Here is a 26,882-nt window from a genome sequence, read left to right on the forward strand (position 1 = left end):
TGGAACTTATTGCTTTATCTTTATTGCATTAGAGTAAATGACCTTTTTTCCCTGCTGCCAAGTCAGTCATCATATTTTAGTTCTGCCCTGAATCCCTTGTCAGGAGCTGAGATCTGAATCTGCAGAAAATAACAAGAACAACCTCGGTAAATGCCTCGCTTTCAATTAGCATACTCAAAATATCACACTGTTCCTTCCTCACAGTTTTGTAAATTCACTTTTACAAGCAACTGGCAGCTTTACAAGTGCTTGAACAAGTTAATTAATCCTTTCTATGGGAGAACCCTAGCCACATAGTAGAGTCAGGGTTTTTCCCCCCGGCTGGAACTCATCGGAACACAGGACACCATTGCCATTCTAAGAGAACAAGGGAGCTGTTCATGGTGAGCTTGGAACCTCTTTTTCTAGAAAAATAGCACTGAGTATAGTTGCCCACATAACCCTGCCGTATATGGCTACTTGCAGGATCAGTCCACCCACATCACCCTCACTATGCAACAGACAAAGCAACATCTTGGATGTACATTGCGAACCCATATAAAATTTAATCACATGTGCCAGGAGAATCTCAGCAGTGGTCACCTCATAGCTTTAGTAAAATAAAATATAATAATAATAATAATAATAATAATAATAATAATAATAATAATAATAATTGCTTTGAGGGAGGGCTGTAGTTCAGTGATAGAGCATCTGCTTTGCATATAGAATGTTCCAGATCCATTCCCAGCATTTCCAGGTAGAGCTGGGAATGTTTCCAGCCTGAAACCCTGACAAGCCACTACCAGTCAGTGTAGCACAGGGCAGCCCCACCCCCCACAAAAAGGCACCCTGTGTCCATTTCCCCCCATTCTCCACTGCAATGTTTAGGGCAGGGCACAGGGCAGCGCATAGACTGAGGTAGCTATACAAGAAAACCATTGATATTCCTTAGACACTATTTTGAAAAGTGCTGCTATAGCGTGTTTGTGAAACCAGGCATACAACAATTCTGACAACAATCAGAATTCTGAGAACATCAGAGGAAACATTTAAACTTCTTCCACTGGTGCACTGATCCAACTGTACACATCACGTCAATGTCAACTGCACCCAGGTTGGTTCACTACAGGTGTGTTTGCTATACAAGTGGACTGGTGCAGCATGTGGATTTCCAGCCTAACAATTTAAAGTAACCCTGCACTGGAGAAAGGACAGAAGTAGTAGAAATAGTTGTAGCTTTGCTCGTTTTTAAAATCAGTATTTAAATTTTGGCTGGGCCTTTTCAAGGCATGGTTCAAGCATTTGTTCTCCTCCCTCTTGTCACTCTTTATGCGTAATTCACCATATGTGCTTAGGGAAGAATTAATTGAGGACTAATTACTAATATTCTCACCAGTTGCAGTTTCACTCCCCATATGGGACAGCTGCATATTCCTGCACTGCAGGGGGGATGGACTAGACGATTCTCAGCATCCCTTCCAACTCTACAATTCTCTGATTCTCTGATTCACCACCTTCCCAAACCCACAGGAAAAGAGAAGATATAGCTGAATCTTTGAGTCCTGTTTTGTCCAATTTGCTTTTAAAAAAACCAGTGTGCTCTTCTGAAGAAGCCTCCCATTTATGGATCTAGTGCTCAGGGTAATTCTTGTGTAAATATACAGAACATAGGCTTGCATTCAAGAAGCTTTGGAAAACGTTGCCATATCCATTCCTGTTGCAGCTTGTGGCTTCAGTGGGGATGAACTTGAAAAGCACAACAAGCAGAAAAGAAGGCTACTCTTGGACTTGAATCTGCCATTCTGGTTTTGTAGCAACACAGCTTGTAGCTTTGACTTTTGCTAAGCAAAAAGGAAACCCTTTGTATATTTTTCAAAGACGGAAGCAGTCTGGAAAGGAAGCCTCTTCTGACCTTGCTCTTCAGAGCCAAGAGTGCACGACTGTAGGTGTGGGAAGATAACTTCATAGGAACACGGGGCCTCTGGGGAATTGCAGAGATCATGTTATTTACTTTGATCTGTAACCCCTCAGAGCGAAAACTCTGCCAAATGTGCCCCAGAGAAGGTGAGGGCAGCTGCTGACCTAGTGCAAAGATTCCATTAGAAAGTAAAATTTCCATCTCTAATTCAGTCCACCACTTAAGGTATAACTACACAGCAGTCCTCAAAGCATCCCCAGTCCTTGCCAAAGGCTGGCCCACACAGGAAACAGAAAAACCCATAAGACCTTTATGAAGCATGTGACCTATGTCACAGGACAAGGTCTTGGCATGGAAGGAGTAGGGGGGTGGCTATTTCCCCCATGTTCCATTTCAATCTAATTCTTGCACTTCTTGTTTTCCACTCGCGTATCAAGCTCAGGTCAAGCAACTTGCCATAGCATTCTGCCTGCTATTCCTCAGTACAATTTTGCCCACAGTGCTCTAACATCAGAGGGGCGAACTGAATTGAAAAGATAGGATGAATCTGTGGTAGCAGTTAGCATTTCATTTAATAGATGATTTCAGAATGAAGAACTTTCAGAGCTGATTGCGGCATTTGCGAAGTGGAGTATTTGCAGGGCAGCTGCAATTCAGACCACAAGCACCTGCCCTTTCCTATGGTGGCATAATGCACCTTGGAACTTCCTGGAAAGTGTCAGGTAGCTGGAGCCTTTGCTGTGGCCTGGAGCAGAGTGGAGCTTGCATTTTAATAAGGGAAGCAGTGGGACCAGAAAGGAAAGCAAGGCAACAGACGCGGGAGAGAACAGCAGCATGTTACTGTATCTAGGACCCGGTTTCTGGCTTTCCTCCTCTTTCAGAATGGCCCTCTCATTTTTCAGTAGAGTCTTAGCTTAGCTTGCCATGTGCTGCCTGCTGCCCTGGCTGATATGAAAAAGCCTGGGATAAGGCATATGTAGGATGCTGAGAGAAAAGTTGAGCATAGTAAGTTGTGCATTCTGGCCAAGCTGTACCCGAGATGAAAATGATCTATCTATATTGGTTGGCTATCAAAGCTTTGTTCACTATAACCTGGCTATTCTGAAGCAGTCTGTTGGTGCATTTGCTGGTTAGACAAAAGAAGCCAGAATCTGCATGAGTTTTGAAATGTTAACTTGGCTGCTCTTAAGAACATAAAAAGAGCCAGGTGAATCAGGCCAATGGTCCACCTAGTCCAGCGTCCTGTTCTCACAGGATGGTATCAGATTTCCACTCCTGATTTAAAACAAATCGCTCTTGCTATCTTGGGATCCTGTCAAGCACAACACCCTGGCCAGGCAGTGTAGAGAAAGCTTGTTATTTGGAGTGTGTGTGTTTCTTTGGGGCTGTTTTTGAGCTAGTTTCCCTTTTAACATTTAAATGCACGTAGGCACTGGTTTTCTTTAAAAGGAGGGTCTTTTCTTCTTCTTTTTACATTACATTACATTACAGTTCTGTGTCTTGAATTTTCCAAGCTATGCATAGTCCACATCATTGGGGTCAGACTTGATGCACAAATAATGTTGGAGGTTCTTCCTGTAAGGGTATTTTATGGCATTCCAGCACCTGGAAAAGCTATCACGGTAGTGGCATACTGGGCTATTTATACATCTAAAGCACATTTAAGCCCTGCCCCCCAATCCTGGGAACTGTAGTTTGTTAAGGGTGCTGAGAATTGTAGCTCTGCACTGAGTAAACTACAATTCTTAGAATCCATCTAAACCCAGTCTAGTTTATTTCTTTCCCCGAGCCAATATTTCACTGTAAATCAGTTTCCATTTATCTCATTTCAGCTTTTACAGTCTTGGACCACTGCAGCTCTTTTCATCCAGGCTTCTTTCTTCTGGATGTAACTACCGGTAATCAACTGCATTAGCCAGTTTTACCTATCTGCATTACTGTATTTCCACTTCTCTGCCTAACTTCTTAACCAAACCAAAGTTGTGTTAAGGTTCTGTTTTCTATTATTTGCTAAATTTCTTTTCTGTCATCCATACATTTTTTGTTTCTTTCTCTTTTAAAGTTTTGATTTCCTGGGCTGGTTTTTCTAAACTTCCTGTGACCTTTAGAACTTCCTGGTGAGAACAGCTTCTAAAACAATCAAAAAGCAAAACGGCAATGTGGTTGAAACTGTCATCCCTTCACATACATCTTATAATTAAAGGAACCACAGCTGCCTTTTGCCTCGCATCTGTGGTGCCAAGGAGCTACAGGTGCAGTGGTCTGCTTGGCACTGCCCCTTTCATAGCTTGGCAACTGAGACAAACCACTAATTGTGCTTTGGATTGACTGGGCAAAATTCATTGTTATCCAAATTTAGCATGTCCCCATGTAATTTCGAGTTATGAATGAAAATAAAGTCATGTTTCCTTAAAACTCTAACAGTGAGAGCATTTGGAATACTTTCCAAATATAATATAGAAAAAAACTTTATTAATCTGCTTTCAGCCATGTATTTAACTCTTCGCCCATTTGCTTAGATTGATTTCAAGTTTACATTCTGGAGGTTGTGCTATATATCAGGGTCTCTCACCCACCCCAACCAAGCAGCATTATTTCACAAGCATTAATGAAATGCATTATAATTTCTGGTATGTTACCATAGTAGTTATTTGAATATGCTTTCTGTATTTTCTAAGCTTCCATGAGAGAACCAAGGATGGAAACTCTCTCCACTGCGTGGGCAAATGATCTAAACAAGCCATTTGTGGCTTATCTGCAAATTGTCAGATCTGCACAAAGAACACAGCCAGCAAGCCTTCAGACAGTGAACTTTGAACCTTGGCTGGACCTTGCACTAGTCAGCACAGTAACAGGAAAGCCAGCAGACAGATTTTGAACGGAGGTTAGAAGGCTGCTGTAGGGTTATGAGCAGAGTAACAGCTGCACTTTGCTACATGAACTTTGTACTTAGACACAGGGGTACTTAATCTCTATGACAGAGCTCTTTGTTTCATTACTTATTAACATTCCCTTCCCGAGTAAAGTTCTTTTGGTAATGAACCTTTTTTGAAAGCATGATTTACACAGATGAACAGATATGGACTATTAAAAATAGCGTGAGCAGCTTTACCAGTTTAAATATTATACCTCTGCATGAACCTTGTGGACTTTACTGTTCAAAACCCCTTAAGGCATCCTTTTTGGTAACCATTGCAATGATAATGATCTTTTATGACATGCTATTTTCATGGAAAGATTCATACAATATTTGTAGTCTATCTTCAAAAGGATGGCGAATCGTTCAATAGAATGTTGTCATTCTTTACCTCCTGCATTTTCTTTTGTTTTTTAATTAAGAAAGGGGGAAACCAAGAGAATAATTCCTCGTTGATTTCTGGGCTCAATTTAAGAATTCCTCTTGTGTTGCACTTGGTAAAAGACTGTGTATACTCATCATTTCCCACATGGTATGTTCAAGAGGAATGCCATATGGGGGAGTACAGTGGTACCTCAGGTTACAAACACCTCGGGTTACAAATACTTCGGGTTACAGACTCCGCTATCCCAGAAGTAGTACCTCGAGTTAAGAACTTTTCCTCAGGATGAGAACAGAAATTGCACAGCACCGGCAACAGGAGACCCCATTAGCTAAAGTGGTACCTCAGGTTAAGAATGGTTTCAGGTTAAGAACAGACCTCTGGAATGGATTAAGTTCTTAACCTGAGGTACCACTGTAGTTTGCTAAGTTGAACCATGGCATACAGTGTATATAAAATCAGCAGATTCAAATGTGAAAACATTAAAAGCAAAGATAAAACTGGGTATTTATTTAGACTTTTTTTTTAAAAAAAAGTCTGAATGGGCTCACATTTATCTGCAACAAATGATTATGACCAAACAGTATGTAGGAGGAATAGCACCTTAGGAATCAGTGATTTAAAATGTAACGAGAACAAAATAAGAAGGCTATAAACATTACAATATGTATGGTTATTACCTGGAAAGTCTTCAATGAAGAAAATGAATTCCAGATACAGTGTTTTGTCTCCGTCCCACTCCAGAATGCTCTCTTCCCAGAAACCATTCTTCATTGAAAGAAGTAGTTTGTCATCTTTCTCTCCTCCCTCTATGCTGAAAGCCAAAATCAATTTGTGTTTGTTATTTATCTGAACAGGTGGGAAAATTAGGAAAAGACACCAGTTGGCTGTAGAGAAGGTTTAAAGGCTGGAAAGCAGATTTGCTGAAAGTGGAGAGGATATATAACAATGGGTGGGATCCCAAGTTGTATAAGCAGAACTCCAGTCATGCAAAAGCGCTTTCCCCACCCTGCTTCCTTAATGCAATCCCTTGTGCTCCCTGGAAAGTCACTCTGACGGTCAGAGGATGCTCTGGAATGATATAAGATGTGGCAATGGGTGATGCAGATTCTACCTGGGAAACAGGTATAGTAGATTGTTCATTTGGTACTATCAGGGACAGAAATCTGGTTCTTTTATTTGGCTTGATTTGTCTACGTGCCAGGCCTTAGTCATTGATATATGTCATAAAAGGCCCATAATTTGTACCTAATGCTATGATTTGATTAATGTTCAATACTGGCATAATGCCGACATATTTGCAATCAGTTCAGTGGCTCAGTTCAAACACATTGCTAAACCATGGATGAGCTTGGTCAAGCCTTGGGTTCAAGCTTTCTCTTCTCTCCTCCACAAAAAACTGAAGTTTGCATATTACAACTAAAGAAAAGCAGAAGCAGAATGGTTTCTGACCAAGGGAACAAGGCTGGACAAGCCTTGTGTTCACATGCTCCCCCTTCCATTTCCTTCCTCAGAGCAGCCATGAGGAGGAGACTAGAAACACCCACTTCCTCCTTGAAACTAACCACCATTTATTATGTCCAAAACAGGTACTGTGATTAGTTAAAAAACTATGGGTTTTTAAAACATGGCAAGATCAAAAACCATGGCTTGATATTTGATTATTTTTTTCCAATCATTCACAGTTTAAATTAACCACAGATTGTCTGGTGCAGATAGAACAATAAACAATAAAGTCAAGCGGAGGATGGCCACACCTGGAAAGGAGAGCACTGCTTCCTGAGACCTGTTATTTCAGGGCTGGGGACCCTGTGGCCCTCCAGCTGTTGTTGGGCTCCAAATGCCATCAACCCCAGTAAGCATGGCTAATGTTCAGGGATAATTGGAACTGTAGAACTGTAGTTTAACATCTGGGGGGGGGGTCAGAAATTCCATACCCCTAAGATAATTGCTGAAACTGAAAACTGAACCGGCACAGTATTCTGCATGTAAAAGATGTGCTCTCTGAGTGAGCTTTGTTCCAAACACACACACAGAGAGACACCCTTTGACTCCACTTATTAATGCATTTAAATAACTTGGCACTTGCCTTTGACCGATGTCCTGTGTGAATGATGGTAACAGCGGATACTTACAAAGGGTTAGAAGTGCATTGTATAGCCCAGCTGAGGATGTCACATCACAGTATGTGTCATAAGGAAAGCATACTATGTGAAAAAGGCCTTTGCCACTTCACTGGCAGGCTGAGTGATCAAACACTGTGCATTTAATTATTAGCTAAATGCAAGGCTGAGGATTTCAAATTAAACAAAAGAAGCCATAGGAAGTGTGAGAAGTTGTGACCCTGAAAGTCACTTCTTAGCTCTGTATTCAAAAAGTGGCCTGCTCATAACTTTCTAAATGGCAAAATTATGTTTACATACAAATTGCAGCTTAATTAGTAGAATAGCTGTACACTTCATTTAGTGCCAAAGGAGCAAAGGGTATGGTTAGTAATACAGATTGGAAATTGACAATAAAGCCTCCTAGTTGTGTAGGACAACCAATGAATATCACTCTCATATTCTTAGATATTAATTTGTCCATGAAAGACAAGGATGAATATATTTTTAAGAAAGGTTATTATATTCATACCTGCACACCTTTACAGAGTAAAAAGGATGCAACGTATTTTATTATAATTATTTATTATTACATAGCATCATAGTTATGCATAGCTGGATCCTTCTAGATGCAAAATATGTCTTCTGCATATTAAAGGTTATTTCAACTTCTCACTGAACAAAAATGGGCCTCCAAACTCTATTTGCAAATGATGAATTAAAGGAATGAGAGATTGAAACAACTGAAAAAAGAATGGTGAGGGTTGTGATTATCATTTATTACAACACTAAATGGACTCTTTCAAATGCACGTTCAGAACAGTGCTAGCAGCTATTTTCTTTACACATGGTTCTCTAGGTTCATTTCATATTATTCCATTAAGAAATGGTTCAATCCATATTATTCCATTTTATTTAATTGTCCTCAGCAGTACAGAGTACTGGCATCTTTTTCTTTTTAAGCTGTCCATGGCAGCAATTATGTTGCCACACATGGGACTTATAAGAGACATATAAGAGTACTGGCTCCTTCTCCTTCTCCTCCTCCTTCTCCTCTTTCTCCCAAAAAAGACTGCCAACACCACACCAAGACGTAACACATGTACACTGCTACTGATTTAAAACAACAACATACATCTGCTACAAGGACCCTATAAACTAAATTCAAATAGAAGATAATTGAGAGAAGAGAGAAAAGGAAGAAGAAGGACAAAGTAACTGGACACATTAAGCTGTTTCCTCTGGAAGTTTATCATTGTATACCAGTGAGTCTCTAAGGCCACATGACTGCCTTTTTGCTGCTACAGGCTAACAAGACTGCTCTTCTGGAATTAACAAATATAGCCATTCATGCATATGTTTTATTCAGCATCAATCCAATTCATATAATCCCGATAAAATGCTGCTTAAAAGCTTTTTAGCATTGGCAGTGTAACTATTTTTAGATCCATTAAACATGATTCAAATTACAAGAAAGGAGATTCCAACTAAACATGAGGAAGAACTTTCTGACAGTAAGAGCTATTTGATAGTGGAACGGACTCCCTTGGAAGGTGGTGGACTCTCCTTCCTTGGAGGTTTTCAAAGAGAGGTTGGCTGGCCATCTGTCTGGGGCCCCTTCCAACGCTACAGTTCTGTGGTTCTGTGAAAGTGCAGGCATGTTGATCATGCCATTTCCACGCTTGTGAATAGCGCATTATAATCACAATGTTAACATTTGAGCATTGTTCTTTCTCTTCACATCCTATTGCCTGTACCAGGCAAAGATATCACAATTCATAATGCTTCTGATGTTGTAGACTGAAATTACAATGGGACGTCAAGGGAATTAGCTCAGCTTGAAGGAAAAGGAATGAAATCCCACCCCCATCCCCTTTCCTTTTTGTGGATAACATGAAGAGGAGAGTCACAGTTTACATCTTAGTGGTTTCAGTAAATTAGAAAAGTCAAACATAACAAGAAGCAATGCAAAATAAAATTCAGCATGCAGAATTTGGCTTCATTGTTACTTAACAGTTATGTCACTGAGAGACCATTTCAAGTCTGTGGCTGCCGAAATCGCAGCCCAACTGATGCACAAGCCATGCATAATGTATTACATAACACTATATATTAAGTCAGCTCTAGAGTGTTAATATGTCATGAAAGTTAATTCAGATATCATACATTATGCAAAAGAGAAAGAGATGTGAAAATAGACCTCCCCCCCCCCCGCTATTTTCAAGAGGTGTCAAGCAAGCTATTTCAATGTCTTCCCTTAGGGTCTGACCTAGTAGGATGCAGAAACACTGGTCCGATGCTCTTTGGAATAAAGAAACCTTGCTCAGATCTTGACATTCATACACAGCAAAAGAAGGGCTAAATAATTGCTGAGATCAGAGCACACACTGCCCAGCAAATACGGATTTAACATAGTTTAAATACTGTAATGAAGTTCTCTCAAACACCAGACCAAATGGTAGTCAGCAGGCCTGCATTGAGCGAGTGAAACTGAGATATCAGGCAGCTGATTTTGGGTGCCATGTTATTGTTACTGCCAGGGTGGGGGGGGTGTTTGTGGGCTTTTCATTTTCAGATACCTAAAAAACTCGACTCACCTTGGGTGCTAAGCACCATGACTCTCTCTGTCTCTCTCTCTCTCTCTGTGTGCAGAGGGATGTCATTTGTTGTTTTGTCTTGAACAGCAAAGCCAAAATTTCTTGGGCTAGCCCTGCATTTAAACAGTGCCGCTTCAGAATGCAGGTTGGGATTTAGACAATGTCTCACTAACAACAGTAACAACAATAACAACCCAACATATGGTAAGCTACCGTAACATACCAGGGAGGAAGCTGTTTGTTTGTTTCATAATATTTATAGACCACTTGATCGTAAAACAAGACCTCAAAGGTAGCCTCTAAGTCTTCTCACTGACACCTAGTTTCTTATGTGTTATAAGAAATTAAATATTTTTGCTGCAATGTTGAAATACCTACGGTGAGCTTGCACCTGTTGTCTGGAGTGGTAACTTCTAGCCACAGATTTTCCACCTCGGTTGCTGTTGCTTGTGGTAAGAAGTAGGCCAGAGGGAAATGGATTTTTGAAGACGTATGTTGAACCTTGCCTTTCTGGACATGAGGCAGCCTGTTGCCATCCTCCATACAAAGTAATTGGCTAACCCACAGCAAAAACTATGCAGAAGATAAGCTGGGAAAACATCTCACCAGTAAAAGTTAATTACTTCATTCCATAACTATACACTGATCAATGCCAAATTTATGTTTTATACGTTCTGTGGTAACTCTTGGCTCCTTGTAAAACATGTGGTTTAGAATGTAATACATCTTTCATTCTTGTTGCCATGGCCCAAAACAAAGCAGAGCTTAATTCATCTCCATTACAGCCCTACTGGACCCAATGATCTTACAACATGAAATGCCATTTGGCTGTATAGGTACAAGCATTTGCTTAGCCTCAAAACACAAAGCCAAAAATAAAAATAAAACTGGTATATGTGGTTTTGTATCAGTGACAAGGATCAGGCTTACAAGAGAGATGTATTTGAACAAGTGCACCTCAGTGCTTATCAGAATCCTAATGAAGGTTTCTGCCTTTTTTTAAAAAAATAAAAGCTCTTGACTTCCATTGCCTTGACTACTGCACGAATGGCAAGACACAGACAAATCATTATGAAGAAGCAGCAGAGCAGAACTTACCAGCAGAGAAAGGGAAGCTATAATTAATCTCATTCGTCTGATAGGCAGGTCACTTTTATTATCCTCCACATATTATATATCAAGCCTACATCTGTTCTCACTGGCTAAAGGGGCAGTAAAGATGTAAACCTTCCAAAATCTGCAATCTTAAAACTGGCAGAGCCAACCTCTGTGTTTCCTTCCTGTGTTTTCTGCACAGCACCCTCTCCCCAATATGGCATTTTCCTTATATGGCAAGCTTGAGGATAAATTGTTGAATTTTTTTGGAAACATGCTATCTGCATAGTTGTTTTTTAGATGTCCAAATCTCCACATCTCTCCAAATCATGCCAGAGGTTCCTCATTTGCTTCACGGTGATTCAGAAAGACCAAACTTTGGTTTAGAAAAGCCACGAACCTTTCCAAATCAGCCCAGACCAACTCAGAATTTGTCAAAATCTGATGCACACCCCCAGTAAATCATATATAGAGTGAAGCGAAAGAATGAATTAAGTAAACAAGAAACATTGCTGATTACTGGGTGGTCTGAGAAAATGACTCATAATTCAGAGTCTAGCTTTGGAATGAGAAATGGAGAAGTATTGTAGGATTTTGTTCCAAGGATCAAATTTCTTTCACCCCAAGCCATCGCCCTGGCAGGGATCTTTGTTTTGGCATGGGAGAAAAGCTGGCACCTCTCCTTCACCTCTAGTTCAAGTCCTCTGATTGAGTGCTTGCACCACACAGCTGCTTAAATCAGATTCTTACCAGCTATGCGGATTAGTCCAATTAAAGCAGCTTGAGCCACACAATTTATAGTCAGAGGCTGACATTTATCAAGGTGCTCCACTTTTCACACACACACACACACCCTCTCAATGTTTACTGGTGCTCTCCAGTTCAATGGAAGTTGACAGAGAAGGTGCTCTGGTAGTCTAGAATAGCCTCATTGCACCTATTAATTACTGTGTAAGCCTTGACAGCAAGGAATCCTGGGTTGTTGCCCATACCCACATTCATTTGCAAGTCACCAATATTCTTCTCTTCCACATGAAACAGGCAGCATGCTAACATGAAATGCATACATGCTATGTAACAGGAAAAAACTGAACTGGATATGATCACTATGTAATTAATCTCTGCCTGAGTTCTCTATTGTCAGCTTTACAATCAGTCTGGTATTTGTGCCAGGTGACACAGGAGTTGAAAAGCAAAGCAGTTATTCAAACAAGTGAGGGGAACAGGCAGGGAGAGGTGTGGATTTAGAATTCACATTGATAGAATTGATAGGATTCAGTATACATTTCATTCAGTATATTTCATTCAGATGTTAGATGCAGATTGTACAAGATCATGGGAAAGTAATAAGTGCATTCTGCATCCATCATGAAATCTGTAGTGTCTCCATAAACTTCTCTTTTTCCTCAGCTATAACCCCCTACATTCTGGGAAGCACCAATCCAGCTTGTGTAGCACACATTGCCATTGTCGACAGCTGACGTTACAAAGTCAGGGCTGATTGCTGCCAGCCACATCTCTATCCTCAAGAAGTGGTCTCCATCTGCAAATATGATGCATCTGGAAAAAGACATTTCTGAAAACAGCTGTCAATTAGACACATGGGTGATGAATTCCAATCATAGAACTGTAGAGTTGGAATGAACCCCAGGAATCACAGCTAGAGAATCCCTGACAGGTGGCCCCCCAACCTGGACAATAATGACCCATCTGGGAACCTCAAGTGAAGCAGCTTAGGGTCTCTGTTTTTGAGTGGTGTTCAGTTGCATGCTGATAACTTCTGTTTGGGCAATTAAAGTTGACTGGGAATTCTTCTGCAAGTAACCCACATCCCCAAAAGATTAGATAAGGAAAGTGACATTGTCTAACTCCTTTGCCCTGCTTTATCCTTGGGGGCTCAAAAAGCCCATCAGTCGCAGGTACCTCTGTGTTTTTCACAAGCTCCAATGAGTCCTTCACTGCAGTGGCGTAGCGTGGGGGGTGCAGGGGGGGCGGCCACACCGGGCGCAACATCTGGGCGTTAGGGTTAGGGGGCGCAAATCCATGGGTTAGGGGGCGCAAATTACTTGCCTTGCCCCGGGTGCTGACAACCCACACTACGCCACTGCTTCACTGCCATTGTGTTCACCTTGCCTGGATGCAGCTTCAGTTTATTCTTCATCCACTTGACCACAGCTGCCATGTACGAGTTCCTAGCAAAGGTTGCTGCTCCCACATAGGTTAAGAATATATATCTATATCTATCTATCTATCTATCTATCTATCTATCTATCTATCTAGTCATTTTACATTACTAGCGAGACTTTACCTGCAGCCTCTAGATAATCTGTCCCCCATCTCTGAAGACCAGCACAGAAAAGCTGAAGGGGGAGCTGAATAGTCTCATAGTACCACTTTCTGTATTAATTCTAACAAAGGATTCTTCATTCTGGTTCACCTCTATTTCAAAAAACCAATTGTCATCACAAAAGAGGTCTAGTAACATCACAAGGGTAGGACAGCAGGTTTTTTGTTTTGTTTCAGTACGCCCTATAAGTGACTTCTATGAAACTATCTTAGTAAAGTATACTGTTTATAGTCGGTGGGGAGTTGCTCCTTTGATTACGCAAACAGTGTCATATGAGACACATGTATTGGAGCATGCAGTGCTGAGTCCAGCTGAAACCAACATCCTTGGAATATATTGGAGACCTTTGGATCAGCTATCTAGTACTTTTTGCATTTTTAGCTCCTGAATGGCAGAGCGAAAGGATTTCACCAGAACTTTAACTACCAGACACTGATTCAGCCTGTGAGTTTCCCCAACCTTTGACCACCAAGGGAATTATAGGCCAAATAGCTAGATCAGCAAAGGAGCTTAGATGGAGTGGTACAGAATAGATTGTGTAATAAGGCCAAACTCCAGAACTAATACCAGGTCAGATGCTTCTACAACTGACTACATTGCCTCTTCCACACCATGACCATTCATAGTCCGCCCCCCCCCCTTGAAGTTTCATGAACACCAGCCTGGTAGAGGCTGGACCAACAGTAAGCATCTTATTCACACAGAAAGCCAAATATAAACAGAAAACAATTTATAAATCAAATTTACTGTTACAATATAAAGAAATGTTTGCTTTTAATCTGATGTTAAAATTTTATTAAGTTTGTTTGTCTTCATTTTAGTAAACCACTTTGAGGGCCATTCTGTTTGAAAACTGGTTTATGTTTTTAAAAAGTAAATACACAGACTTTGCAAAGCTGAAGTGACATGCAAGTGCTGTTCAGTAACCTCCATGTGGGACCATAACATTCTCTGTCCAGTGCTAGTGCCCTCTTTGAAATAAATGAAAGCTAATTTGTTAGTAACAGTCCTGTGGCAGCTGCAAAACAAATAAACTTCAGTCTTGGTAGACCACAGAACATAATTAGCACCAAACAAGCTTCAGCCATCCATTTTGCTGAAGGGTGAAGGATTTTGTGGGAACAAGCATTTAAAGTTTCAAATCAAAATGGGTGGTGTTGGGGACTTGCCAGTGATTTCCAGTAGTAAATGTGCTTCGGCAAATGACTAATCATACGAAGATGACCCAATACTCTTTTGCATCTTTGGAAGTGGCAAGTACATTAATTCCCTGATTAATGCTCCTTAAGAATGCCCACTTTTAATTTTGTCTAAACTGTAATGCTTTTGCTTTGTCTTTTGCAGGGGAATGTAAAACAAGTATATTTTACAGCCAGTATGTGACTGTTACGTGGCATGAAATCGTAAGTCCAAATTTAAGATTCCTCAATTAAAATTTTAATAATTCAAAAATTAGAGTTTAATGTATTGTATCGCATGGACCCAGTTCTTCATTTTTTCTCTGGCAATCACTTGTAGCTAAGTAAGATTGTTTTCCATGAATACGGTCTTAATGGTGTGTCCGTAAATGACTGTGGAGGCCAATTCTGAATCCACACGTCCTTCCACAGTGGGGACATAGGTTTCTGGGTGGGAGTTGATCATGGTGAGGATTTGCCAAACATGTCTTCCTTTTATCTTGTTTCATCCTGAGTTTGTGATTCTTCAATATCCAAGACGCCTTTGGTAGAGGCTATTCTCTAATTGGAGAGCTTGCTTGTTTCCAAATTATCCATGTTTATACGTTATTGTTTTTTTAGATTTTAGAGTGTCTTTAAACCTCTTTTGTTGTCCGCCGGCAATTCTCTTTCCATTCTTAAGTTGGAAATAGAGTAGTTGCTTTGAAAGATGATAATCAGGCATTTGAACAACACGACCAGTCCAGCAAAGTTGATATGAAGAATCATTGCTTTGACATTGGTGATCTTTGCTTCTTCCAGTACACTGACATTAGTTCACCTGTCTTCCCAAGTGATATGTAAATTTTTTTTGGAGACACCGTTGATGGAATCTTTCAAGGAGATGGAGGTGGACATGCTGCTTACAAGAGGTGGAACAGACGCTCTGGAATGAAAAGGATTTTGTACTGCTAGCTTCAAATATACAAACCAAACATAGGCAGAGACAGTTTAAATACTTCTATAAGCATCACTCCAGTGGCCCACATCAGATCAGCTAGGAGGGACAGCCCAACACCTCAGGAGATTTTGCCTTCAGCTTGCTCAATCCATTTCTGTGTGTTTCTCTACCAGTGCCAAACATGTTCCTTTTGTTCTCTGCACATAAATCTAGCTTGCATCATTCTAGCTGGAGGCTGATGTAGGAAAGGTGTGCCACATTCTCCAAACTTCCGATAGTTTCCCCGACATTCAGAACATTGCAGAGATATATTGGGGACAAGAACCCATATTTTTACAGCCAGATCTCATAAAGAGTTTTTTACTAGCCATTAAAGAATATCAACTCTGCATTATCTTGCCTGACAAATGGTATGGTTAGACCAGTGTACAACCTTTAAACTTTAAAACTGCTAAATAAAAAAGGAATTTAAAAAATATCCATTTTGAGGTGAAACTGACTGTGTCTACCATCAACATTTAACTAAGATTGACAAAACTAAGTCTTGACAGTGGCTCTGAGCCTTTCTTAACACACCTTCGCTAAGTCCAAAGCCTTCTGATTTTGTGCATGGCACAACTTTTGCAGAATTTACAATGGGGGCAAATTACTTTTACTCTGGGATAAAGTACTTCCCAGCAGTGCCAGAAATAGCCAACAGTTCCTACAGATTCTAATTAATCATTTCTAATGACGGATTGTAAGTAGATTTGTGGTTCCCTCAAACTCAGTGTTACATCAGCCAAAGGCAAAACATAATGGGCACAGCCTACAGAAAAATAAACATGCTTACTTACTGTTGAAATCAGAGTGAGATAAGTTCTTAAATGTGTGCTTGTTCCATTGGTTTTAGCAGAAATTAAATAGACTTTGTACTTTTGCTGTAGTCTGTGTATTTGATCCTTCGCGGTAAATATGTATCCAATAAATGTGTATTCAGTCTATTGTCTCTATATGCTTTGTAATAAAGATGTCTGGTAGGCTTGGGGTTCTCTGTATCATGCCTGTTCACCTTGAATCAGTAATTCCTTGCAGCCATAGAGCTCCCAGTTCCCTTCAATGGAGAAGGACATTTTGAGGGCATCAAGCCAATGCTATGAACCAAAACAATCTAGTAGGCCTTGTGAAACTGTGAAACACTGGGAATTGTGAGAAATCCAGTGACAGAACTGCCATTTCATTGGTTAAAACTAAACTGGTCAACATGGTCTATTGAGGTTGAATATTGTTTCACAAAAAGTAAAGAGCTGTGTGTCTCATTTTCATAGGGAGATTTTTTAGGTTTTTGTGAAAAAAATTCAAAGCCCTCTGTATTCAGACATCTGACTTCATTGCCTCTGAAGCACCGTAGATGCACAGCCCTTCCTCACACCTCCCTTTCTCTCTCCCATTGCACACTGGCTTCCGCATGGAGATCCTGGTTTACATTCAGCCAGAATTCTAAAGGATCTGATCAGCTGTTAAAAGATGTTAATATCAGGAGAAGCTCTAATTCAAAGATTGAAGAAATGCAGTACAAATTCTAACCTTTTTCTTTTTCTTGCATTTGTGCCAACAGGTTGTTGAAAAGTTTTTCTTTCTTTTTTCTTTTGCTGTAGGCAAGGTTCTCAAGCTGCCCTTGATTTTGGGCTACTAGCCATAAACAGACAAAAGAAACCAGCAATGCATAGCAGGAAACATCATAGCTACACCATTAAGAGCAGAATTATCAAATAATAGCATAGTTTATGACTGAAAAACAGAAATAACCTGAGCTTAATTAGTGTTTTTGCTAAACCTACAAATTCAGATACTTGACTGGGGCCTATTATTATTAAATTTATGACAACATTTCTTTCATTATTCTCAGCAGACCATCTTTCAGTTCTGTGATGTCTTTACACATGGCTTTCAAAAGAAATGATGCAATCTGCCATTCAACACAGCTTGTAATGGGAAGAAATGAAATTTAAAAAAATATATGCTTGAAATCACTTGATTAAACAACAATAACACACACACACCTTATAGCTTTCTGCTTCATATGCTCCTTTGTTGTAATTTTTTAACGTGCGTCAGGCAAAATAATTAGACAGATGGACAAGCTTCCAGGCTCAACTCAGACTAGGTCCCACCATTCACAGAAAAAGTGGAGGCCGCTTAAGGAAAAAAACACCTGAAGAGTTTAACACTTGCTTGTAATTGATGCTCCCTTGTGAGGCCCCCAAACCTCCTCACTTGCTGGCTTCACAGAAGGTAGAGCATGAGAATCTTAATCTCAGGGTCATGGGCCCCAGGTTGGGCTAAAGATTCCTGCATCAGGGAAGGGGGTTGGACTGCATGATCTTCATGTTCCCTTCCAACTCTACAGTTCTATGATTCTATTTACTGCTGAATATCTATATCGATTTCCACAGCTGCTGAGGCCTCAGTGGACTGGACGTAGGGAGAAATAGACCTCTTTTGCACTACTTTAGTTTTCTCCATCCTCATCGTTTTGCTCTCTTTCATTCTCTCTAGGCTAGCAACCCATGGGTAATTCCCCCCACTATCCATGCCTTTGGTACTGTCATGTATGCCCATAGAACTCTTACAGGGGGGCAGACCTTGGCCCAGTCAGAATCCTCCCCTGCTTACAAACATATGGATGGAACCAGATGCAGGTGTGGAGGCTGGAGCTACAAGCCCTCACTGCATCTACCTCTGATTCTATGAATGTGCAATGATGGTTGCGTTTACCCCTTTATTCAGTTACTTGAAGCTGGAAGTATGGTCGTTCTGCTTTGAAAAATATTCTGTTTGAGTTAGTTCATGCCATGTGCATGAAAGTTCTGTCTGTGGTGTCTGTTTCACCCGTGCAAGTTATCATTTCATGATGCAGGCATCAGAGGTCACATCTATATATGTGAATGCATCCTTACTCTAGAGTAGCTGTAATCCCTTTGAAAGTACCATCTTTTGTGAGACTCACCCTGAAGTAAGCAGACTAGACCACCAATCAATATTGTTTTTCTAAGAGCTTAAATATTGTTTTATTTTAAAATATTTGGAACTTGTTTTGTTGTAAGCTGCATTGAGCATATTTATATGGGAAAGCAGCATACAAATTTTAATAATAATAATAATAATAATAAGGCTTGAATACAGCTACAGCCCCTCTCAAACTGTGTAAAAACAACGGCTGTTCAGTCTATATTTGTGCCTCACACTTATTTTTCCAGCTACTTTTTAACAGGGAGGAAATATGCTGGCAATATTTGCATGTGAAGTTAATGTTCTAGTCTAGCTATATATATTTTATACAAAAATCATTATGGAAAGTAATGTTATTCACTAATAAATCATGTCCTCAGTTGGCATCGTTAACACAGCTATGTGTTGACCATTCATCTTTTATCACTCTGACACAGAAATTAGTAATAAAGCTTTAAAAATTATAACAAGGGTACACTAGGGAAGTACTTCAAAGAAAACAGCACCAAATGTCTAAGAGCATTTGTGATGCAAAGTAAGATGGCTCTGGTAATAGCTGAAATTCTCTGCTGCATCCGAAGCCATTGATGAAACTGTAATGTGGGTAACAGAGAAATAGGGATGCCATTAAGGTTCTAAATAGATGGTCTCAGTAATTGCCCTTCTCTGCCACTGTGGACAATTTTAGATATGTTCAATGCTATTAAAAAGAAATGCAATAAACGTCCTGCAATCTGTGGGTAGGCTGTTGTCCTTGTTACACTGAAAGTACAGTGGTCTGTTCAACTGAGCCATTCCCAAAGTTTAGACTTCACTGGTAGCTGGTCACCAGGGCTGACTGAGGACATTTTGCCACTAGAGGCAAAACAAAAAGTACTCCTTCCTGCCTCTTTTGCTGTGCACACACTGCCATGTGTCTGCCCATTGTCCCCTTCTTTGCTTCATGCCCGCCACCCATGTACCCACCACCCATGGTCACCAGGTGCATGCACACAGCAGCAGTTGCTCAGTGGAGAGAGAGGTCGTGAAGGTCAACAAGCACAGGGCGTGTTCCACACAGCAGAGGTCAAATTTACCATGCCTCCCAACTCTCAGGAACCTGCCACTCTGAGGCAACTGCCTCACCTTGTCTCATAGGTGGGCTGGCCCTGCTGGTCACCCAACACTCTCTGCTTCCTTACTGCCACTAAATAGGCCTAGTTGGAACAGAAGAAAGGTTTCTCATCCTAAAACAAACTTTCTCTTATGCAGTTGTCTCTAAACGATTACACCAAGTTGTCTCTTGGTTGGTGGTACTAAACTGGTGCATTAAACTGGCGATACAGCATGAAATATCACCATTTACAGAATCAGGATCAAAACTGCAGTTCAGGGCCAGCAATGGCTCCTTTACAGAAGTTAAAAAAGGAAGTAAAGACCACGATGAGCTGTTGTCCAAGCAGAAGAATGGAAACAGAAAACCAACATAAGCAAGAAGCTGAGTTAACCTTCAGTATATTTCAATAGCCATGCTTCTTTAAAAAAAAAAAGGTAGGAAAGATAAGACATGCATGCTTGAGGCTGAAGAAAAGACTGTTTGTACCAAGCACATTGGAGGAATTGTTCAAGAACAGTTCAGCCATGTCAAAATATGACCCTGTAAAGCTGCCAAGGGTCACACAGTCCTCTAATCATCTGCTGAGTTAGTGCTAGACATAGAGGTTGAAGCCACTGGTGAGTTGCTTTAACTTAATGCACCTTGCTGTTTTACAAGACTTTGCAGAAAGTTTTATCCTCCCAGCTCAAGAAGAAGGAAGCTGTCCAGTGGGAGTTAGATAAGCGTTTTTCCATGGGCTCAATCAGACATTTGATAACTCCGCCAGAGTCAGCACAAATCGGATGCATTGTGGCATCCTCAAAGCACGTGCTATGTGATATATTTTGGTCTGCTGTTCTCATGTAGAATGGATACACACATATACGCATGTGCTAAAATATCTGGATTTCTTTGTATCTTTGGTCTGAAAACAATAATCTTAAATCCATACACAAAAAGGCATCTCCAGTAAACACAAACTATATAAAGATAATGTAGTCTGATACAATATTTTATGGAAATGTGATGTTGAAATGCTGGGACTTGTTTCTCAGTAAATAAATGTATAGGAGGGATTTAAGCTGTAAATTTGTCACTAGTTCTTTCACTGAACATATCTTGGCTGTGAGTCCTGAACGACTGGCTCCCTGCCTTGCAGGACTTTTCCCACCTGGCCTGGGAGGGTGGGGCCTCATTGATTCCAGCTCCAAAAGCTGAGGCTGCTGAACACTCTTGGCTGGGACATTGCTTAAGGGGGTTATTGTGGTTATCTATATTATTTTTTATGTTTATTTTAGCTCTTATTTTGATTTATGTGGAAATTGTTCAATTTGGTTGTGCACTTTTTGATGTTTTATTTATTGCTCGACTACTTTTGTTATGTTTGTAATTATGTATCACCCCCCATATTGTAAGCTGCCTTGAGCATGGTTTTAAATATGGAAAGGTGGCATACAAATAAAATGTACATGTGTAGGCTTAAGATCGTATAATTGTTTCTCTGTTGTAAAAATGACTACTAGCCACGATGGCTATGTTCTACTTTCACTGTTGAAGGCATTCCAGCTCTGCATACCAGTTGCTGGGAATCACAAGAAGGGAGAGTACTATTGTTCTCAGGTCCTGCTTTTGAACTTCCTATAAGCTCCTGGTCTAGATGAGCCTTTGGTCTGATCCAGGAGAGCCCTCATGTTCTTAAAAAAAGTAAAAAAGGACGTTTCTCCCGCTGTCCCATTTGTTGGCAGTAGCTTGTAGCTTTAAGACCAAACTGATCCAATGATGGCCAACTAAATATCTGAAACACAATCATATCAAGTCATATCTAATCTTGCTATTGATTTAAAAAGCAAGCAATTTAAAGTGCACCATAATAGTACAGCTTAGGCATAAGGGAGGTGCTGTTTGAGAAAACTTTGGGCAGAAACAAAAAAAGAACACACACATTTTAAGGTTGCTTCCCCCCCTTTGTTTTTTTAGGGTAAAATGATGGAAGAAGGCAAACATGTTCACCCATTCAGGAGAACTAGGAAGCATTGTCCTTATTTTGATTTGTCTTTGTGGCGTCATCATGTAGCCAGGCATGATTTGCTGTACAGCATCGTAACACCACCACAATCACTGTGACACTCCCAGAAAGAGTAAAGAATGGTGCAGCAGCTGATCGGGTAGAAAAACTGGCAGGGAACAAGGAGTGCACAGATGGGCTTCAAACAATATTTCAATCACCCTAAAAGGCCTTTATCACCCCCTAAATGAGGAAAGATGAATTTCATTGTGCTTGATTTTTCTGTGGGTTTTTTTTTTTTTTTTTTTTTTTTGCTGTTGCAACCGGGACCCTATGCCTAATTTTCAGATGCACCCACTGCTTTTTCTCTGGGGGGACGCCGGCATATACATACCCCTCAACATTTTGTGAATCTACGTTTGGCATCATTGAGGGGCAATATTTCAATACAATTAGGAAAATGAGAGTACCCCTAAACATTTTTTTTAGAGGTGGATGCACCTCTGAATGTCCTCTAAGAGTCCAAAATGTAAAAACAAAGGGAGAAATGCAGACAACTAAGCCAATTCCAGATGTAATCCCCTGTCTCTTATCTGGGAACATCGCCTGGACAGGCCATGATTTAGATCAGAATTCATCCTGGTCCCAAGATACAATTAACAAATGTTTATGCAGCAGGAAAGGATTTCAGAATCACATCTCCTAGGACAATAATTATACAGGTGCATCCTGAGAAGCAAACTACAGAAAAAGAAAGCATGAAGGCATTGATTAAATACTTGATGGGATTCAAGTCCTCCCTTTCAAACCATTCCAGTTGTTTGCCAGGCCTGTTGGTGTTAATGCATAGTGCTGACAAGGAGTGACTTTCAAATATCTTCTCAATGTCTCAATAATTTTATAATTTAGCCAACACTTTGTTAATTAAACAATGGGGAGTGGGGGAACCAGCATCTACATCCAATAATATTTTGAAAGCATAGTGTGCTCAAAAACTGTTACTTAAGCATTCTGGATACTCTCAAAACTATTGCACAGCTGTTATTTAAATTTGAAAAAATAAGTAAAATTTTTTAGCAAGAAGGAGTTTTCTCTTAAAAGAGAACCACAGTTGTAAATAGTTCTATTCATGCATTGCATAAATGGGAAGTTTATTTATTTAATTCAAAAGGCAGACTTTTGAATTAACAGTATGCAAGATTTTTTAAAAACCCCACAAGCTCCAGTTTCCTTACCTTATCACCCCTACCCTTAATAGTATGAACAACAGATTAAAATAAGAAATGAATGATATTGGAGATGTAATATATAGTATAATAAAATATTGGACCTGAAATTTGTAGCTCAAGATGCTTCTGCATTTTTTAAGAATATTGTATAGGAACAATAACTGGAAATCCATTAACTATCACTTAGAAGGTGTGTTCTGGATTTTACCTCAACACGTATGGGCTAAAACTGTCAGGTGGGACAGTAGCCCACATGCAAGTCCCACCCGCAATGTCACAGTATGCATCAGCCTGCCTGCTTACTCCCCAACCCTCCCTTGTGCTGAGTGGAGAAGGTTTTCAGGAGGGTATACTTACATTTGCTTGAACATGGGTAGAACACTTTGCAGAATCAGGGAACCTTCTTTATCACACAGAGTTACATTTGTGTGTTTGGGTATATACCTATATTCTGCTACCAAAGTTGAACTGCTAGGTAAAGCTACCTAATTTGACCTCTGCTGACATTTTAAACTAGCACACCAACTAAAGTTAATCAGCACCTTTCTCTCTGTTCCTACCTAACAAGGAACCTGTCTGTTTTGTGAAAGGATGGAGGAAGACCAACAGATGGTTATTGTATTTCCAAAGACGGGAAATGGCCAAAGGCCTTGGTGCAGCCCAATATTAAATCCCACCTTAAGACTCTTCAGAAGTCATAAAAAGCCAGACTATTCTGTCCCACCTGCTTCTTTGTTCACTTTTGTAGCCTGATGAAGAGCTCTGGAGAACTCAAAGCCTGCATACATTTATTATATGTACTGTAGATTTTGTTTCCTGGATTTGCTTTCATTATGTTCTTTTTGTTCCTGTCCACATTTATGCTGTTTCTTTACAGAAAACATTTAGGTGGGAGGTAGGGAAATGTATTCCCCCCAAAAATAATAATAATACAGGTTTAAAAGGGAAAAGGGAAAGAGAAGTGTCACTAGTGGCGTAGCGTGGGTTGTCAGCACCCAGGGCAAGGCAAGTAATTTGTGCCCCCTAACCCCTAACCTGCCGCCGCTGCCAGCTTCTTCTTGCTGCTGCCTGGTCTAGTCTGGTGTGGTTCTCTCCCGCGCTGAGCGCTGCGCTGGGCGGCTGCTGCACTGTCCCTGCCCCAGATAGTCCCTCGCTCTCTCTCCACACCGCACGCCTGGCACCCACCCCCTCCGCAGTGGGCGGCGACCCAGCGGCTCGGATCGGATTCGCACAGCCAGCACTGCAGTGAGAGAGAGTGAGTGAGCCAGGTAGGGGCAGAGAGCTGCGAGTGCGAGCGCCCCCCCCCAGATGTTGCGCCTGGTGCGGCCGGCACCCCCTGCACCCCCCACGCTACGCCACTGAGTGACACAAGACCCTCTTGTTTGTATTATCTGTCTATCTGACCTCCTTCTGTTGGAATCTGAGAAAACCACCTACCAAAATTGATGCTATTTTAAACTACCCATCTTATCTGACAAGATTCCCCTCCCCTTTAGGAACTGTTCATTGCTGCTCTGAAGGAAAATAAGAACTTCACACAATTATTCTTCATGACTCTCTTGAGTGTGCTTATGGCAATAAGCCCAGCCTGTTTTTATACAGAAAAGATATTCCAAGCTACTTTAAGCTCTCACATTTAACCCCTTAAAAAGCTACTGTATCTATTTCAGCACTACAGCGCTGTGGGGTTTGTTTTTTCCATATACAGACATAGCAAGATGTTAGCAAATCAACAGGTGGAACCAAGGCAATAGGGCAAAACGTTTAAAAGTGATAACAAGCTCAGCTAAGCAGGTCATGGACCCACACAAGATATTGTAATGATATGTATTTAATACAGCCTACTCCTTTTTCATAAAGATGTTTGGGGTCACCCAACCCAGGCCAGCCTAAGACCAAATGTTGCCCCAGCTGAGAAGCATTTTTGGTGGCTCTCCGAGCAAACAGGGGACTTGCTGGCAAAGCAGCATTACCAAAGCAGGACTGAGGGTCAGTCCAAGGTCAGAGCGCAAGCAAGCAGAGTCCAAAACAAAGGCTCCGGCGAGAAGCAAAGTCACAGCAGTTCAAAGTCAGGGACCAAGCTATCGGAGCTCAAAAGGGTCAGGCAAGAGACAAGGTTACAGCAGTCCACAGCCAGATTTGGCATAGACAGGCAACCCAGTAGCAGGCAGGACACAGAGCTGGTTTAGCAGCTCTTCCAGCTCAGCACTGGGGGTTTAAGCTGGTGCTGATGGAACCACACCACAGCCTGACTCCTATTAACTCCCCTTTTTCCAGAGGTCTCCTTAGAGGCGGGTCTTATTTCCAAGGAGACTGTTGCTCCTGAAGAGCCATTGCCTGTATCCATGCACTTGCTCAGAATCAGGTTTCCATCCAGTGTTTATGGCACCTCCTACTTTCCTTTTGGCTTGGAACTCATTTGGCTTCAATGTGTTGAGGCTAAACTCATCTTGGGTGTGGATGGCCCCTCCTCAGCCTCACTGCAGGATCCCAGCTCCTTGCAACCAGAGGTAGCCTGACCCAGGACTTGGCCAAGGACCTCCTCTGAGGGGACCATCCGCAGCTGGGACATGGCCTCCTCCTTTAATAAGGATTCCTCCATCTGAGACATGACACATACATCATTCTTCCGCTTTTAAAATATCATATAGTAAGCTAAGTTCTCTAACTCCTGGTCCTCCTGTAGCCAAAACAGCACCACACAAACATACATAAGAAAGAGATGTAATCAGGCTCAGGCAAAACGTCAAGGTTTACAGTACTAAAAAAATATTGAGGTAGGGAGCTCAATAGCCATGGCATGCTGTGACTCACAGTTGGACAGGTGAGGGGATCTGGAAATCTGGAGGGAAGGGTCAGTGGAATGGGATCTGCATTCTGCTCTCTACACTACAACATTGTTTGCAGATCCTATGTCATTAAAGCTTTAATTCACGATTTGCATGCATGATTTACTGCAGTCAGATAAGACAATAACTTTGAATGCATGAACCTGACTTTTCCCTAAGGCATATGCCTTACTTTTAAGAGGCATGCATAATTCACCATATGTTAAACATAAATAATTTCACTGCTTAATATTTGGCTTCATACAAATAAATCAGAACAACAAATAAAATTCTTCCTCTTGAATGTATGTGTTCATGAGGACTAGAACATAAGGCAGAAATGTGCTCTTTGAGGCACCTAATGCCTTTGAGTTAGAGGAAATTACCACACACTGTGTTAAATAATGCCTTTTATCAACATGTAAATAACTTTTCTTGGTAAGCAATCATGAAAGGTTCTTCAAGAGAAAATTAATATATCTGATTTGTTTATATCTTCATCTAATTTAGAGCAAGAGGAATTGGCACTGAAAAGAGATATGAAATGTGTCACTAATATTTACCACGCTATGTACTTGAGTGTATATATAAATGTTTATAAATAGTTACATGCTCAGTATCTGTGATGAGCTAAATCAGATAAGCTATTTAATATACAATCCTATACGGTATGTTGCAAGCAATCCCAGTCATCTCCCTTTTTCTGTCAGCTGTAGCTTTGGTGGGAAATTAAAAGTTAATTTTGTCTTTGTCCTTTTGTCTTTCTCCTTATCAGTATTGCCTCCAAGGCATGCTAAAGTATGCTGAAAGTGACCTTCAGTTTACTAATATCATCCTGACACAAGTGATTTAGTCTCCATTCCTCTAATGTTCAGCATTAAACAGAAGAAACAGTCACTCACCAACAGCCCGTTGATTTCATTGTGTTCACAAATACACCCTTGCCTCCAAACACACAAGGGATCTGTACCTATTTTAAGAACAACACAACAGACTGTGTGAGATTTAGCCTATATTGGGCATGTATTAACTCATTGTAACAGTAGTAGTAGTAGTAGTAGTATTGGTATTAGCATTATATCTTGTATTAATTTATTTCTCATAAATCTCAAAGCAATTTGCAACCAAATGAGAAAAATACATAAAAGCAGGTTTTAAAACAGTAGAAATGAAATATTGTCACATTTTTCGTAAGCACAAAGGCACACACATTGCTCTGTTGTGATTTAAGTAGTTGTCTGGCTTTTGCCGAATGGTTCCTAGCAAAATGTTGTGGATATCCCATAATTCCTTGTA

At 40.7% G+C, this 26,882-nt stretch overlaps 1 long non-coding RNA gene across 1 annotated transcript; it reads right to left on the reverse strand.

Moving 5' to 3' along the window:
* On the reverse strand, positions 1 to 26,548 carry LOC309531360. Its single transcript, XR_014219248.1, has 3 exons — positions 26,489 to 26,548; positions 5,880 to 6,013; positions 1 to 119 (listed from the first exon to the last, which is right to left on the reverse strand). It is a non-coding gene; the product is annotated as an uncharacterized lncRNA (long non-coding RNA).
* Positions 26,549 to 26,882: the final 334 nt, after the last annotated feature.

This window comes from Podarcis vaucheri (genome assembly GCF_965113315.1).
Source record: "Podarcis vaucheri genome assembly, chromosome: 4".
Taxonomy (NCBI): Eukaryota; Metazoa; Chordata; class Lepidosauria; order Squamata; family Lacertidae; genus Podarcis; species Podarcis vaucheri.